Source organism: Fundulus heteroclitus, unplaced genomic scaffold (assembly GCF_011125445.2).
Source record: "Fundulus heteroclitus isolate FHET01 unplaced genomic scaffold, MU-UCD_Fhet_4.1 scaffold_86, whole genome shotgun sequence".
NCBI classification, from domain to species: Eukaryota; Metazoa; Chordata; class Actinopteri; order Cyprinodontiformes; family Fundulidae; genus Fundulus; species Fundulus heteroclitus.
The window spans coordinates 938,278-948,740 of NW_023397318.1; the positions used below are offsets into that span (position 1 = coordinate 938,278).

Below are 10,463 nucleotides of genomic sequence, written 5' to 3' on the forward strand. Positions count from 1 at the left end.
AATGTCAGAGATTTGTCGCAGGTGGTGGAGTGTTTCGATGGCCCAGGCACTTGGAACCAGGTTGGACCAAGGAGACGACGTTGTGTTCCCACAGGGATTACCTGTAACCTAACGCTGACTGTGAACATTTTTGTTTTTGGGTTGCTGGGGTTGCCAAAAGGAGCATCGGAGATGACTTTCTCTATCCTGACCAGGTTCACACTTAACACAAAGAACAAAATTATAGAGGCCTAAACAAATACGGACACAGAGACGTGTTCAAACAAAGAATTCCACTAATCCTCAATTTAAGGTGCAGATAATAAGGCTAAACAAAGAATTAGAAGAAGGGCAAAACTTAATGTTGATCATTTACCAACGGGTGGTCAATATTTAAGAGGGTTCAATGGAACTGCACAATTTCTTCAATAATCACAACAGACAGTGATTGATGAAACAAAAAAGCAAATTCTAGAATGGGAATTTTGAATCTGCTGGGACAAGACAGTGCAAACATAAAATAAGGATTCAGAGATCACTGGGTGATTATAATTTAACGGATACAGATCCTAAATTTGTAAGAACGCAGAAAAAGAGTTAATAATAATAATGGATAACTGAAAATGTAAGAAAATCACTCGGAGTAATGTCTGCTTAAATTTTTTCAAGGGTAAACTAAACACATGAGAACAAGAACTAGGTACTTGTTAAAGGGTTGATTTACTTGGGGATAAAATTATGCTTGGATGTATTATCAATTAAACTAATGTTGAATGACTGAAAAAGGTTTAAAGACTCAAAAAACACTACTTAGAGCAGTATGGAGCTTCTTACATGGTCAGGGGGCGATGTGTTTAATAAGCAACAATGAGTTACTGTTCACAGCATACTACAGTTTAAAGGTTATTTTTTTCAAACAAGATTCAAATAAGGGACATAAAACACAACCAGGGTTGCCTACAAAAGCTATCTGTTGAAACAAGCAGAAATGACTAAAAAATAAGAAAATAATAGGGTTAGAATTGCTCTTCGCTTTGGGTGAAAAGGCATATTCAATTAGAAGTCCTTTGGGATTGTGTAATTGTAGTAATTTTCCGACTTTTAATTTAAATGCATGTACTGGGTTAGGCAGGGAAATCTATTGGCCAGCCTCACCAAGATTTTTTTTTCCACCAGCCACCACTGATTATAATTCATAAGGGTATAGGTACATTTGCAGTCACTGGCCCTGTTTACATGGACACAGTACTTAAATGGTGTAATTCCCATGCCGCACCACTAGTAGTGCTGTGATATTTGAAACTCCACGTCAAATTGCCCAGAAGAAGACAACATCGGCTATTGTACTGTTTTGGCTGCAAACTCTTCTGAATAAACCCACAGCTATAGCTGAAAGTCCCCTTAAGCAACAGTTAAACCTTGTAGTGTATAAATGGACAGTACAAACGCAATGCAAACCTCATATTTTTTGTCAAAAAGAAAAGTTTTAAGCCTAGTCTTAAAAGTAGACAGGGTGTCTGCCTCACGGACCAAACTGGGAGTTGGTTCCACAGGAGAGGAGCCTGATAGCTAAAGGATCTGCCTCCCATTCTACTTTTAGAGACTCTAGGAACCACCAGCAGACCTGCAGTCTGAGAGCGAAGTGCTCTGTTAGGAACATACGGGGTAATCAGAGCTCTGATATATGATGGAGTTTGATTATTAAGGGCTTTATACGTTAGAAGAAGAATTTTAAATTCTATTCTTGATTTAACAGGAAGCCAATGAAGGGAAGCTAAAATTGGAGAAATATGATCCCTCTTGTTGATTTTCATCAGAACTCTTGCTGCAGCATTTTGGATCAGCTGAAGGCTTTGAACTGCATTTTGTGGACTTCCTGATAGTAAAGAATTACAATAGTCCAGCCTTGAAGTAACAAATGCATGGACCAGTTTTTCAGCATCACTCCTGGACAGAATGTTTCTAATTTTGGCGATATTCCGGAGGTGAAAAAAGGAAACTCTGGAAACCTGTTTAATATGGGATTTAAATGACATGTCTTGGTCAAAAATAACACCAAGATTTTTTACTTTATTACCAGAGGCCAGGTTAATGCCACCGAGATTAAGTGATTGGTTAAGAAGTTTATTTTTTGAGGACTCTGGCCCAAAGATTACAACTTCGGTCTTGTCAAAATTTAGATGCAGGAAATTTAAAGTCATCCAGCTTTTGATGTCATCAAGACATGACTGCAGTCGAAGTAATTGATTGGATTCATCAGGATTTATGGATAAATATAGCTGAGTATCATCAGCATAACAGTGGAAATTAATCCCATGCTGTCTGATAATTTTGCCAATCGGAAGCATATATATAGTAAATAGAATTGGTCCAAGGACTGAACCCTGTGGTACTCCACAAGTGACCCTAGAGTTTGAGGAAGATTTATTATTAACATGAACAAATTGGAATCTGTCTGACAGATAAGATTTAAACCAGCCTAATGCTTTCCCCTTAATCCCTACAGTATGTTCAAGTCTTTGTAGGAGAATATTGTGATCAACTGTATCAAACGCAGCACTGAGATCTAACAGGACAAGTATAGACACAAGTCCATTATCTGAGGCCATGAGAATATCATTAGTGACCTTCACCAGAACTGTTTCAGTGCTATGATGAGCTCTGAAGCCTGACTGAAACTCCTCAAGTAGGTCATTACTTTGTAAATGTTCACAAAGTTGATTAGCAACTACTTTCTCAAGAATTTTAGATAAGAAAAGAAGATTAGATATAGGTCTGTAATTTACTAACTCATCTTGATCAAGAGAAGGTTTCTTAAGTAAAGGTTTAATAACAGCTACTTTCAAAACCTGTGGTACATATGAAATCTTTAACAGAAATGTTATTATTAATTCTGAAAATATTATGTGAATAAAAATACAAAGCATACAGAAAATGCAGCTTTATTAAGTGACCTGCTTTATTTTATTTAGCTTTTAATTTCTTTTCAACATTTAGTTCTACTACTTGGCTTGTGCTTTGGTAGTTTCATGTTTAAAATGACAAAAGAAATATGAAAAACTTATGGTCGTCAAGTTGTAGTTACTCTCATATGACAGCAGATGGTAGTGAAAGCCCAAATTCATTAGATTCAATGTTTGAAATCAATTTTTAAATGTCTGTCTACCACTTTTTTGTGATTAGAATCATCAGTGGCCGGTCTAAACATATTCAATTTCCAAGAATGCAAAGTGAGCATGAAACTATACCATTTTCCACCGAATAAACAGTATAATGTGACGCAATGCTTCATTTTTTTTTTTGTCTGTATGTACTGTTTTATTATCTTCGTGTCTTTCTTTAAATGCCTCAGTACTACTGTTTTTATTCTAACCTAATTTTGCAGACTGTAAGTTAGTCTAACAAAGCTCCGGAAGCCAGAATCCTGAATTAAATTGTCACACCAAATACTGTATGGCTTGCTGTATGGCTGCAGCAAAGAAGGATTATGGGAAGAAGATGGAGGAGCAGCTGGCACAGAACAACGTCAGGGATGTGTGGAGAGGTCTGAAGAACATCTCCGGCTTCGGGCAGAGGACCAGCAGGGCTGTAGACGGAGACACCAAGTCTGCAGATGAGTTGAACACATTCTTCACTCGGTTCGACTCCCCCCACACTGGCCCCCTCCTTGCCCTCAACTCTCCACATGTCTCCAACCACCAGCGCTCCAGAGACCTACCATCCCCCCCCCCACCGCCACTCCGATCAACGACTGACCCATCCACACCTCCGGTCCTACCTTCCTCCCCCCTCACAGTCACACCGATGCAGGTGAGAGGTCAGCTGACGAGGATGAAACAAAAGAAAGCCTCAGGACCGGACGGCATCCCCCCCAGGCTACTGAGGACCTGTGCAGATGAGCTCTGTGAGGTCCACAGCTACATCTACAACCTGAGCCTCAGCCTGGGGGTGGTGCCCACCCTGTGGAAGACCTCCTGTGTGGTACCGGTTCCCAAAACACCGCACGCCAGGGAACCGGCCGACTTCAGACCAGTCTCCCTGACCTCCCACCTGATGAAGACCATGGAGCGCCTCATCCTTGCTCACCTGCGCACCGTGGTGAGCCCCACCCTGGACCCGCTGCAGTTTGCCTACCAGCCCAACATCGGAGTAGAGGATGCCATCATCTACCTGCTGCAGCGGGCGCTAACCCACCTGGAGACCACCGGGAGTGCTGTGAGAGTCATGTTCTTTGACTTCTCCAGCGCTTTCAACACCATTAGACCGGTGCTACTGAGGGGGAAGCTGGAGGACGCTGGGGTGGACAAACATCTGGCTGACTGGACCATGGACTACCTCACTGACCGCCCTCAGTACGTGCGGCTGCACGGCTGTCAGTCAGAGGTGGCACTTTGCAGCACCGGGGCCCCCCAGGGCACCGTTCTATCTCCGTTTCTCTTCACCCTTTACACCTCGGACTTCACCTACAACACGGACAGCTGCCACCTTCAGAAGTTCTCTGACGACTCGGCCGTTGTGGGCTGTGTGTCTGAGGGGAACGAGGTGGAGTACCGGTCGGTCATCATGGACTTTGTGGACTGGTGTGAGAAGAACCATCTGTGCTTAAACACCAGGAAGACCAAGGAGATGGTGATTGACTTCAGGAGAAGACCCCCACCTCACTCACCTGTGAACATCCAGGGGCAGGACATAGAAACTGTGGAGAGTTTCAAATACCTGGGTGTTCACGTCAACAATAAGCTGGACTGGACACATAACACAGATGCTTTGTATAAGAAGGGCCAGAGCCGCCTCCACCTCCTGAGGAGGCTGAGGTCCTTTGGAGTGAGCCGGCCTCTGCTAAAAACTTTCTATGACTCTGTGGTGGCCTCAGCCCTCCTCTACGCTGTTGTCTGCTGGGCTCCTGGCAGTGCAGAGCGGGACAGAAAGAGGCTGAATAAGCTGGTGAGGAAGGCCACTTCTGTCCTGGGCTGCACTCTGGACTCAGTGGAGGAAGTGGCTGAGAGGAGGGTGTTGTCCAAGTTCACATCCATCATGGACAACACCTTCCACCCGCTGCACAAGACTGTAGAGGAGCTGAGCAGCTCCTTCAGTGCAAGACTTAGACATCCTGTCTGTAAAAAGGAGCGCTATCGCAGGTCATTTATTCCTGCTGCTATCAGATTTTACAATGCTGCACTGTAACTGCAACTGTGACCATAACTGTAACAATTAATGTGCAATAACCAAGGTGCAATAATCTATTTAATACACTGTCCTACAACCCGTGCAATAATCCTGATGTAGTGACTTCTGCTGCTATCAACACCTGAACATAAGTCAGTACACATGTATGTATGTATGTACAAATGTATACAATGTATATGCACGTATATACGCGTAGGTACGTATGTATGTAGGCGCATAGATATATGTATATATTTAAGTATATAGATATGTTTATATAGATATATATATAGACCACTAAGAATGTAAATGAGACATTTACATTCCTATTTCCTTTTTTGTATTTTTTTTTTTTTTGTATTCTTTTGATCCATTGTAGATATGAAGATTCACTGTATATAACTGAATGCACCTTCCCTACTCTGCACCTTCTTGTATGAGCCGATGTGACGAGTGAATTTCTCCATTGTGAGATCAATAAAGACTATCTTATCTCTTATCTTATCTTATTCAAAAAATACAATTTCCAACTAATTTAAGTTTTACAAATTGACAAGGAGTAAGCACTAGCTCAAATATTTGGTTCCCTAATCCTTCACACACTCCAGGTCATCAAGATCTTCCCTCCTGTGTTCCTCCAACCAGCTCTGCTGCTCCTCACCTATCGAACACATCCTTGAGGCCATTTTTGTCCAGATTACACCTTAATTACACTTGTCTGCTTAATTTACACACTTTATTTGGATGACGAAATTATAGTTTCAATGTTTCAATTTGTCCAAATAACTTTTTTTTTCCAGTGGTTTCAATGAGAATTTCAGTTCTGCCTCCTTTATATCCATTTTAAACCTCATAAACATAGCATTCATTAACTTGTTTATGAACTGATTTATTGTAGTGGAGATCAAGGCTTTGGCTTAAAACCGGTCGGACTTTAAATGTGCAAAGCAAGTTGCTGAGTGAACAAAGATAAATCTTGAGTGGACTAATTACTGTTTTCCTAACACACTCCAGGTCCTTCACATCATGTGTTCTACCAACCAGCTTTCTTAAGGCCATTTTTGTTCAGGTTGCAATTGAAAGCTTCATTTATTTTTTTCACCAATATGATTGTTACAATTTGTCAAACAAAATGTATTAGATTTAGTCCATTTAACGTATTTAATGTATTACTATGCAAGAAGGATCTGTGTCTATCATCACAGTGTTGCTCCAAAATCAGACTGATGCAAACTTACAAAGCATGTTGCTGTGTGAGCAAAAATAAATCTGCACTGCTCTATACTTGATGTTTTTTTCTTGATTTGGTGCTCATAACCTGTGGATCAGCCTCAGTTATATTGTAGAGTATGCTTAATTTGCACACATGCTTCAATTTTACTCCTTAGCAGGATATGTTGCATCTCAAACAATGGGCCATCTTTAAGTGCACAGCAATGTTGTATAGTATGGTTCAACCAGTCCATAATATAAAGCCTTAAACTGGTTTACAGTATACATCTAAGAGAACAATAAGAAAGGTCAGAAAACAGATAACCTTTGAAACTTTTATTATCACCAGGGTTTTTTTTATCAGACTTTTCCAAAGCCATGTGAGCCCTTGATTTCCATCATGGCTTTAAATCGCTCCTCACACTCCACTCCTCTTGGAAGGAAAAGGGTGATGCTGCAGGTAGGGGAGTATGGCAGGCGTTGCTCTCCTGGTTCCTGGTCAAAAAATTCAACTGATGGGTTTGGTGAAAACCCAAGCGGGGGAATGGTATCCGCCCCTGACACAAACAAAAGTATTTGCTCAAAGGAGATGTCTACTTCTCCATCTGTAGAAGGATAGGGAGAGGTCCCTCACCATTGATTCAAATGCAAATTAAGGACAGTTGTGTAAAATGGGGTACCGCGCGCAAGCTATTTTTAGAAACACAACGTCACGATGACGTCACATCACGTGGTACGCAGTGGGGCAAACTCCGGAAACCCGCCGCTGTTTTGCTGTAAAAGAGACGTGCGTCAGCCTAGGTTTTACTCTGTAAACGACTGCTTTTTCCAAATCTAAGACCATGGTTTTTAAACATTGTTGCTATGGAACGTGCAACAGCGACTCGAGTTACGCTGATCGGCCGCATATGAAGGATGTTTTCTTCAAGACTGCCAAGGAGAAATGTGTGCGCTGGTACACCAGGGCGGTCGGCCTACACAACAGTTCAACCCGGAAAAAGTTACCAAATTCATCTACATATGTAGCAAGCATTTTGTTGGAGGAAAGGGCCCAACCGAATAACATCCTGACCCAATTCCAGCGACATCAAGTCAAGGTAAGAGTATTTTGGTGGCCGACATGTTAATAAAGTAGCGCCTGCTACCATGACAGCATATAGGCTATCATGGTAGCAAGCAGGCGCTAACATGATAGCCTGCTACCAGGATAGCTTACTCAAAAACATTTCAAATGAGACAAACATTAAACATATACCCATTTCTGGACGGTGATTGCAAACAACAACAACAGAAAAAAAAAACGGCCACCGCCGCGCAGGAAAAAAAACAAAGCTTACCGTTCATCAACTCGGCCAGTTTTCCAGTCTTTTTAAACCCTCGAACCTCAAGCCATCGTTTGAGCTGAAGGTTGGTGTGTTCTTCGACAGTGCGACCAGTAAACCGTGTGCCTGGGACATCGTCTTGGGAAAGTTTAACGGCTGTAAAGTCGGTCATATCGCTGGTTCTGTTGCGCTTGTAATAGCTGGGTTATCCGTGCGTTCTCTCCTGTATGCCCTACCTAAGCGGCAAAAGGGGCGTTGCTCTTGAGACGGTGACGTCACGTGCACGGTACCCCATTACCTTGAATAGCAACCAGCCACCAATCCCACCAGAAAATGGTCTGCTCTTCAGCCTCCCTGCGGTTGCTTCCAGGTGGACTCCATTTTATAGTGAAGGGAGACTGCATGCAGCTTCTCCCAAGTTTCTCACCTACGTTTGTAAACACAGGGAGAAACTGCATACAGTGTCTTTCCACCACCTGTCAGAAACCACCACATGAGTTGAACCCACTTATATATTGTTTCACCATGCTGGCCAATCTGTAAGTTAAAAAATGTGTAAAAACACACTCGTCTTTTCATTTTCTAATTATAACAACCAAACAAACAAAAATCTCCTTCAATATTTTTATTGCATTTGTAGTTGTTGTTACCTGTGGAAAACTTAGTGCTCAACAACTGCTGAATGCAGGGATAGCGTCACATTATACTGTTTATTCGGTGGAAAATGGTATAGTTTCATGCTCACTTTGCATTCTTGGAAATTTAATATGTTTAGACCGGCCACTGATGATTCTAATCACAAAAAAGTGGTAGACAGACGTTTAAAAATTGATTTCAAACGTTGAATCTAATGAATTTGGGCTTTCACTGCCATCTGCTGTCATATGAGAGTAACTACAACTTGACGACCATAAGTTTTTCATATTTCTTTTGTCATTTTAAACATGAAACTACCAAAGCACAAGCCAAGTAGTAGAACTAAATGTTGAAAAGAAATTAAAAGCTAAATAAAATAAAGCAGGTCACTTAATAAAGCTGCATTTTCTGTATGCTTTGTATTTTTATTCACATAATATTTTCAGAATTAATAATAACATTTCTGTTAAAGATTTCATCTATCTTCTGCACCAAGGGCATAAGCAGGGAGAACAAGCAGAGTGAGTTTTTTTGTAATATCAGACTTTATTATTGAACTAAGCAGGATTTAAACAGGATTAGAAAGAAAGGTGCATCTTCTTTCTGCCTTTCCCCAACGATCAGGGATCTCCTGGTTGTGTCTGGTGCTGCAAGTGTTCTTATTGGGTAAAACACCTTTGAATCTAATGGCTGAGCACATAAAAGACAACCTCCTGATGATATAATATGCAAAAAACGGCACCAAACGTTATTAACGCCACCGCACGTATTTTACGCGAGCGCGCGTTTTTTACGCCACCGCGCGTTCTGGCTGGAAACGCGCGGTGGCGTAAAAAACTAGCCTCGTGAGACCATCCTGATCTCGCGAGCTTTCAAGGTTTCACTCGCAGATCAGTCTGGCTACTCTCCGTTAAAGAAAATTTGCAGCCGTTCACCAAACGAACGTCCAATCAGCGTTGGCTTTGAGGCGGGTTGAGGTGTGACGCAACGGGAAGCGCGACAGTTCAGTCTAAAGAACATGGCGGTTTCAGCCGATGAAACTAGCGTTAGCGTGGCTATCGAGCAAGTTTTATCGGAATTACAGAGTATTTCTTTGCTGAGCTAACGAGCCTTTACCTGCAGCAGCAAGAGTAGCTTGGCTTGTGGTTGTGTTTTCGTCGTCGCTCGTAACAGAGCGACGACAAATCTGATTGGTTCATTTGGCCCGTCTATCACCAACATAGGCCAATCAGCTAACCAGTATTTTCGCCCCTTCCCAAAATTACTTCAACGGAAGGTTTCCAGATGGATATGCGGAGCAAATCTATCTGGCGGAGTCAGGTAAGTAAAAAACGCGCGCTCACGTAAAAGACGGGTTGGAACCGCGCGTTATTGTACGGGCGAGTATTGGCCCTTTGCGCTTGCCATACACCTTTTTTTTTTTTTTTTTTTTTTTAAGTGAAATTAGTATACATCAAAAAAACATAATGAAGTATACAATACAACACAATACAACAACACAGCCAGGGTTGATTAGATAAGAACATGCAAAGACGTACATATTGAGATTGTCCTTTGAGCCTTTTCATTTGTAGAATCTGTTATTGATTTGATATATAAATCCATATCTTTAATGAAAAAAGAGAAACACGGTGTTTTATTAGCAAATTTACATTTATGAATATGAAATTTAGCAAAGAGTATTAGCAAGTTTATTATAAAGAAATGATTAGCATCCTTTCTATGAAATCTATAGAAACAAAATAAAACATTTTTCCAGCATAAGGAAAAGTTCTTCAAAATATGGTCTTCAATAAACTTGCTAAATTCTGACCAAAACCTTTGTATAAAAGGGCAGAGCCAAAAGAGATGTGTCACCGTTTCTGGATGGCCTTCACAGAAACTGCAATTAGTGTTTATGTCGCTTTTAAATTTTGTCATATAGTGTTTAGCAGGGTAAATTTTATGGAGAATTTTAAATGACACTTCCTTCACCTTGTTTACAATTAAATATTTATGGGGAATCATCCAAACTGTTTTCCAATGAATATCTGGGATGTAACGGCTCCAGTAAAATGTTATGGCTGGGCGAGAAACAATAATTTCTTGGAACAATCTGCGTATTCTCTCATTGCTTTTCCTAAACTCCAGTGAAAAACAGATTTTACC

At 41.2% G+C, this 10,463-nt stretch overlaps 1 long non-coding RNA gene across 1 annotated transcript; it reads right to left on the reverse strand.

The window, feature by feature from the left end:
- Positions 1 to 6,285: 6,285 nt before the first annotated feature.
- Positions 6,286 to 8,664, reverse strand: LOC118562318. Its single transcript, XR_004930560.1, has 2 exons — positions 7,978 to 8,664; positions 6,286 to 6,962 (listed from the first exon to the last, which is right to left on the reverse strand). It is a non-coding gene; the product is annotated as an uncharacterized LOC118562318 (long non-coding RNA).
- Positions 8,665 to 10,463: the final 1,799 nt, after the last annotated feature.